Source organism: Drosophila ficusphila, unplaced genomic scaffold (genome assembly GCF_018152265.1).
Source record: "Drosophila ficusphila isolate 14025-0441.05 unplaced genomic scaffold, ASM1815226v1 contig_657, whole genome shotgun sequence".
Classification (NCBI taxonomy): domain Eukaryota; kingdom Metazoa; phylum Arthropoda; class Insecta; order Diptera; family Drosophilidae; genus Drosophila; species Drosophila ficusphila.
The window spans coordinates 37,694-46,063 of record NW_025064589.1 but is presented as its reverse complement, the minus strand read 5'-3'; the positions used below and the strand labels follow the sequence as shown (position 1 = coordinate 46,063).

General features: G+C 30.6%; 2 non-coding genes across 2 annotated transcripts; both read right to left on the bottom strand.

The window, feature by feature from the left end:
- Nucleotides 1-278: 278 nt before the first annotated feature.
- Nucleotides 279-458, bottom strand: LOC122320630. Its single transcript, XR_006245741.1, has one exon. It is a non-coding gene; the product is annotated as a 5.8S ribosomal RNA (ribosomal RNA).
- Nucleotides 459-1,058: 600 nt separating this feature from the next.
- Nucleotides 1,059-3,054, bottom strand: LOC122320614. The gene has a single exon (XR_006245731.1). It is a non-coding gene; the product is annotated as a small subunit ribosomal RNA (ribosomal RNA).
- Nucleotides 3,055-8,370: the final 5,316 nt, after the last annotated feature.

Below are 8,370 nucleotides of genomic sequence, written 5' to 3'. Positions count from 1 at the left end.
TTACTAAATCATTAATAAGAGACAATTCTAGATGAAAAATATTTCAAACATTTTTTATGCTAGACATTCCTCAGTATTATATGATTGAAAATGAAAATATTTTTCTTCGTTTTTCACAATCAAATTATTTATAATGTGAGATAATGTTTTCCATAGATATTTTAATATTATGAATAAAAATAATAATTATATTTAATTAAAATTTTTATCCAATAATATACCATATGCTTAGAAATTTGATTACCAAATTTCTAAACAACTTAATTAGCATAGTCTTACAACCCTCAACCATATGTAGTCCAAGCAGCACTAAAAAATTAATTAAAGTACCATAACAGCATGGACTGCGATATGCGTTCAAAATGTCGATGTTCATGTGTCCTGCAGTTCACACGATGACGCACAGTTTGCTGCGTTCTTCATCGACCCATGAGCCGAGTGATCCACCGCTTAGAGTTTTTATATTTATTATTTCAATTTGTCAAATATGAATTTATTGAAAGAAATTAAAAATACACCATTTTACTGGCATATATCAATTCCTTCAATAAATCTTTTTTTTTATACCTAAAACGAAATGCTGCGAAATGTCTTAGTTTTATATAAACAATATTATACCATTTATTACTTGGATAATTTACAATTTCATATAATTTTAATGTGATATAATATTGCGTTTTTTATATAAAACATTAACCTGAAGTAAACCAGGTACAACATTCAACATTTTAGGTTGTTGCATTAGCCAATGTATGCCCATAACTATGATGAACAATACATATTCGCAACGCGTGTATATTATGGTCCATATACACGCAAGTTTCATATTATAATATATAAACATAAATTTGTGAATATATTATAATACAATTTAATTTGCTTGATTATTATTCTTGTTTGCTTGATTTTATTTATAAAAAAATTTAATCCAAATTTTCATTGAACTTCTTTTTTTATAAATATATAATTGTTTGGCAATTTTATCTTGTTATATTATAAAAATATATTTTATAATTAAAACAAGTTATTGTTGTTTACGGTAAAGATATTATATACAATAATGATCCTTCCGCAGGTTCACCTACGGAAACCTTGTTACGACTTTTACTTCCTCTAAATAATCAAGTTCGGTCAACTTTTGCGAAACAACCGTAACACGCAAGGCGTCACAGTGATCACGTCCGGAGACCTCACTAAATAATTCAATCGGTAGTAGCGACGGGCGGTGTGTACAAAGGGCAGGGACGTAATCAATGCGAGTTAATGACTCACACTTACTGGGAATTCCAAGTTCATGTGAACAGTTTCAGTTCACAATCCCAAGCATGAAAGTGGTTCAGCGGTTTACCCGGACCTCTCGGTCTAGGAAATACACGTTGATACTTTCATTGTAGCGCGGTGCAGCCCAGGACATCTAAGGGCATCACAGACCTGTTATTGCTCAATCTCATTATTGCTAGACGCAATTTGTCCATTTAAGAAGCTAGTGTCCTTATAATGGGACAAACCAACAGGTACGGCTCCACTTACATAAACACATTCAAACACAATAAACATTTTACTGCCCACCATGAATGAAGGCTATATAAGCTTCAACACCATAATCCTGAAGATATCTATTTAATATATTTGAGTCTCGTTCGTTATCGGAATTAACCAGACAAATCACTCCACGAACTAAGAACGGCCATGCACCACCACCCATAGATTCGAGAAAGAGCTATCAATCTGTCTTACACACTTATGTTCGGACCTGGTAAGTTTTCCCGTGTTGAGTCAAATTAAGCCGCAGGCTCCACTCCTGGTGGTGCCCTTCCGTCAATTCCTTTAAGTTTCAGCTTTGCAACCATACTTCCCCCGGAGCCCAAAAGCTTTGGTTTCCCGGGAAGCGACTGAGAGAGCCATAAAAGTAGCTACACCCAATTGCTAGCTGGCATCGTTTATGGTTAGAACTAGGGCGGTATCTGATCGCCTTCGAACCTCTAACTTTCGTTCTTGATTAATGAAAACATCTTTGGCAAATGCTTTCGCTTAAGTTAGTCTTACGACGGTCCAAGAATTTCACCTCTCGCGTCGTAATACTAATGCCCCCAAACTGCTTCTATTAATCATTACCTCTTGATCTGAAAACCAATGAAAGCAGAACAGAGGTCTTATTTCATTATCCCATGCACAGAATATTCAGGCATTTGAAGCCTGCTTTAAGCACTCTAATTTGTTCAAAGTAATTGTACCGGCCCACAATAACACTCGTTTAAGAGCACTAATGCAGGTTTTTAAATAGGAGGAACATATGAAAAAATACAAGTACTTAATCACATATAAGAACTCCACCGGTAATACGCTTACATACATAAAGGTATAGTACTAACCACAAATGTAAGTTGTACTACCCGTATGAAGCACAAGTTCAACTACGAACGTTTTAACCGCAACAACTTTAATATACGCTATTGGAGCTGGAATTACCGCGGCTGCTGGCACCAGACTTGCCCTCCAATTGGTCCTTGTTAAAGGATTTAAAGTGTACTCATTCCAATTACAGGGCCTCGGATATGAGTCCTGTATTGTTATTTTTCGTCACTACCTCCCCGAGCTGGGAGTGGGTAATTTACGCGCCTGCTGCCTTCCTTAGATGTGGTAGCCGTTTCTCAGGCTCCCTCTCCGGAATCGAACCCTGATTCCCCGTTACCCGTTGCAACCATGGTAGTCCTAGATACTACCATCAAAAGTTGATAGGGCAGACATTTGAAAGATCTGTCGTCGGTACATGACCATACGATCTGCATGTTATCTAGAGTTCAACCAATATAACGATCTTGCGATCGCTTGGTTTTAGCCTAATAAAAGCACATGTCCCATAAAGGTTCATGTTTTAATTGCATGTATTAGCTCTAGAATTACCACAGTTATCCAAGTAACTGTTAACGATCTAAGGAACCATAACTGATATAATGAGCCTTTTGCGGTTTCACTTTTAATTCGTGTGTACTTAGACATGCATGGCTTAATCTTTGAGACAAGCATATAACTACTGGCAGGATCAACCAGAATAATGTTTTTCTTTACATATTTCATTCATATTTTCGAATAGAAATAATGCAATATAAATATTATAGATCTATTATTTTAATATTCTATTTTTTGAATTTGATTACGGCCAAAACTTGTATAGCATTCGTAATCCTTCTTTTATGTTTTGTTTTATACTTGTTTCGCCACTAATATAACAAGTTTTAGATGTTATAAGAATTATTCATTACATCATATATATAAATATACGTATGTATGTATAATTTTATAACATAATTTTTATTTAATATATATTTGCTACTATAATTTTATTATATGTACAATATTTTATTCTAAAATATCATTTTATTTCAACATACATAATTATTTATGTATCCACACATTTGCAATTTTTGTTTAATCAATATAAATATTGAATTAAATCATTTGTATTTTGATGTTAAATTTAAAATTTAACATTTTTCCATATAACTCTCGAATGATATATAATATAAAACCGAGCGCATATGAAAAATAAGTATTTATTTAATAATAATATTATTAAAAAATATTATTATTTTATTTGAACTCACTATACCGGCAAACGATATAGTGCGTCCGATTTTAAGGCAGGTACTAATTTAATATACATTATATTAGCCTGCCACCAAAAATTAACGATAATAATTGGAAACCAATTGTTATTATATATATACATATATAACCTTGGCGCACGTTTCAACGTTATTATCTTGAGTTTTAATAATATTAGTCCGCTCAGCCAAGTCTCGTATTCAAAAAGAATAAAGAAACAAATTTATACGGATAATATTATAATATATATTGTCAACATTGACTAAATCATATTATATACATAGATTTATATCAATTCTAGATGGACATCCACTGACCATCCTATAGTAGTTTTTTGCATCGATGTCTTGAAATCGGGCATTTTCAATTGGGCTTGCCACCCACCCTACAGTTATTCTCCTATAATAACTTAAGAGAATATTGAATTCAGTACTTTTTATATACATATGAATTACTTCTTCATATAATTTATATTTATGCTGATTTTCATATGTATATGGTAAATTTATTTATATTATTGACAAAATCATATGCATATCATATGTTTTGAACAATACTTGGGTCGGCAACCACTGCCTACCTATAATAGTTTTTGAACACCCTATCTAGATATCGGGTGTTTTCTGTACTAGATGAGCCCACACTGTGGCTTTCTCTTAATTTACTTAAGAGTTTATAGGTATATTTCATACTTTTTTTATATACATATGATATATTTCTTAATATAATTGATATTTATGCTGATTTTCATATGTATATGGTAAATTTATTTATATTATTGACAAAATCATATGCATATCATATGTTTTGAACAATACTTGGGTCGGCAACCACTGCCTACCTATAATAGTTTTTGAACACCCTATCTAGATATCGGGTGTTTTCTGTACTAGATGAGCCCACACTGTGGCTTTCTCTTAATTTACTTAAGAGTTTATAGGTATATTTCATACTTTTTTATATACATATGATATATTTCTTAATATAATTGATATTTATGCTGATTTTCATATGTATATGGTTAATTTATTAATATTATTGACAAAATCATATGCATATCATATGTTTTGAACAATACTTGGGTCGGCAACCACTGCCTACCTATAATAGTTTTTGAACACCCTATCTAGATATCGGGTGTTTTCTGTACTAGATGAGCCCACACTGTGGCTTTCTCTTAATTTACTTAAGAGTTTATAGGTATATTTCATACTTTTTTATATACATATGATATATTTCTTAATATAATTGATATTTATGTTGATTTTCATATGTATATGGTTAATTTATTAATATTATTGACAAAATCATATGCATATCATATGTTTTGAACAATACTTGGGTCGGCAACCACTGCCTACCTATAATAGTTTTTGAACACCCTATCTAGATATCGGGTGTTTTCTGTACTAGATGAGCCCACACTGTGGCTTTCTCTTAATTTACTTAAGAGTTTATAGGTATATTTCATACTTTTTTATATACATATGATATATTTCTTAATATAATTGATATTTATGTTGATTTTCATATGTATATGGTTAATTTATTAATATTATTGACAAAATCATATGCATATCATATGTTTTGAACAATACTTGGGTCGGCAACCACTGCCTACCTATAATAGTTTTTGAACACCCTATCTAGATATCGGGTGTTTTCTGTACTAGATGAGCCCACACTGTGGCTTTCTCTTAATTTACTTAAGAGTTTATAGGTATATTTCATACTTTTTTATATACATATGATATATTTCTTAATATAATTGATATTTATGCTGATTTTCATATGTATATGGTTAATTTATTAATATTATTGACAAAATCATATGCATATCATATGTTTTGAACAATACTTGGGTCGGCAACCACTGCCTACCTATAATAGTTTTTGAACACCCTATCTAGATATCGGGTGTTTTCAGTACTAGATGAGCCCACACTGTGGCTTTTTCTCAATTTACTTAAGAGTTTATAGGTATATTTCATACTTTTTTATATACATATGTTATATTTCTTAATATAATTGATATTTATGCTGATTTTCATATGTATATGGTTAATTTATTAATATTATTGACAAAATCATATGCATATCATATGTTTTGAACAATACTTGGGTCGGCAACCACTGCCTACCTATAATAGTTTTTGAACACCCTATCTAGATATCGGGTGTTTTCAGTACTAGATGAGCCCACACTGTGGCTTTCTCTTAATTTACTTAAGAGTTTATAGGTATATTTCATACTTTTTTATATACATATGATATATTTCTTAATATAATTGATATTTATGCTGATTTTCATATGTATATGATTAATTTATTAATATTATTGACAAAATCATATGCATATCATATGTTTTAAACAATACTTGAGTCGGCAACCACTTATAGGTAGGTTTATAGGTATATTTCATACTTTTTTATATACATATGATATATATTTCTTCATATAATTGATATTCATACTGATTTTCATATGTATATGGTAAATTTATTTATATTATTGATATCATATATATATATATATATATATCGGATATCATAATTTCATATATTTTGAAGAATACTTTGATCGGCAAAACTGCCTTGCCTACCTATAATGATTTTTAATGGAAAAAAAGTGTTTAGTGTGAGCACCAGCCGCGTTGGTTTAATTTAATTTTATCCCAGTAGCAATTCTTCGGGACAGTAGGAATTTGATTAATTTATTGATGAACATTACTAATTGATTAACAAGGCATTGAACTACACTTTAAAAGTTACAGTTACTCCCGCCATTCAATTGTGTATTTTAAAAAATCTTTTGTTAGTCAGGGTGACTTATATCGTAATAATAAATTAATTACCTATTTTAATAATATTATATCATAGTATAATATTATATGAACGATTCCGCAAATAATATGTATTATTTATAGATATATTAAATATAGGTTTTTTTTTTTTATTCATTACCGGTCACCAATCATCTATATGGCTATACATTCATTAACTATTATTATTAATGTGACGAGACTCTTGGTTACCGTAAAGAGGTTTATATATAGTTATCTCAAACATTACTTTGTTTCTTTTACTTTGACATGATCTTATATGCGTCACTAATAATATGACGGGACATTTGGCTACCGTAAAAGTGGATTCATAGTTAATCTCAAACATTACTTTGTTTCTTTTACTTTGACATGATCTTATATGCGTCACTAATAATATGACGGAATATTTGGCTACGGTAAAAGTGGATTCATAGTTAATCTCAAACATTACTTTGTTTCTTTTACTTTGACATGATCTTATATGCGTCACTAATAATATGACGGGACATTTGGCTACCGTAAAAGTGGATTCATAGTTAATCTCAAACATTACTTTGTTTCTTTTACTTTGACATGATCTTATATGCGTCACTAATAATATGACGGAACATTTGGCTACCGTAAAAGTGGATTCATAGTTAATCTCAAACATTACTTTGTTTCTTTTACTTTGACATGATCTTATATGCGTCACTAATAATATGACGGAACATTTGGCTACCGTAAAAGTGGATTCATAGTTAATCTCAAACATTACTTTGTTTCTTTTACTTTGACATGATCTTATATGCGTCACTAATAATATGACGGGACATTTGGCTACCGTAAAAGTGGATTCATAGTTAATCTCAAACATTACTTTGTTTCTTTTACTTTGACATGATCTTATATGCGTCACTAATAATATGACGGAATATTTGGCTACGGTAAAAGTGGATTCATAGTTAATCTCAAACATTACTTTGTTTCTTTTACTTTGACATGATCTTATATGCGTCACTAATAATATGACGGGACATTTGGCTACCGTAAAAGTGGATTCATAGTTAATCTCAAACATTACTTTGTTTCTTTTACTTTGACATGATCTTATATGCGTCACTAATAATATGACGGGACATTTGGCTACCGTAAAAGTGGATTCATAGTTAATCTCAAACATTACTTTGTTTCTTTTACTTTGACATGATCTTATATGCGTCACTAATAATATGACGGAACATTTGGCTACCGTAAAAGTGGATTCATAGTTAATCTCAAACATTACTTTGTTTCTTTTACTTTGACATGATCTTATATGCGTCACTAATAATATGACGGAACATTTGGCTACCGTAAAAGTGGATTCATAGTTAATCTCAAACATTACTTTGTTTCTTTTACTTTGACATGATCTTATATGCGTCACTAATAATATGACGGAACATTTGGCTACCTAAAAGTGGATTCATAGTTAATCTCAAACATTACTTTGTTTCTTTTACTTTGACATGATCTTATATGCGTCACTAATAATATGACGGAACATTTGGCTACCGTAAAAGTGGATTCATAGTTAATCTCAAACATTACTTTGTTTCTTTTACTTTGACATGATCTTATATGCGTCACTAATAATATGACGGAACATTTGGCTACCGTAAAAGTGGATTCATAGTTAATCTCAAACATTACTTTGTTTCTTTTACTTTGACATGATCTTATATGCGTCACTAATAATATGACGGAACATTTGGCTACCGTAAAAGTGGATTCATAGTTAATCTCAAACATTACTTTGTTTCTTTTACTTTGACATGATCTTATATGCGTCACTAATAATATGACGAGTACTTTTTGGCTACCTTTTTCTTTGGATTCCCCAAAAATCCAAAATTATAATTATCAAAATAAATTTAATAATTATAATATTCTTTCCATTTCGTTATTTTATTAAATA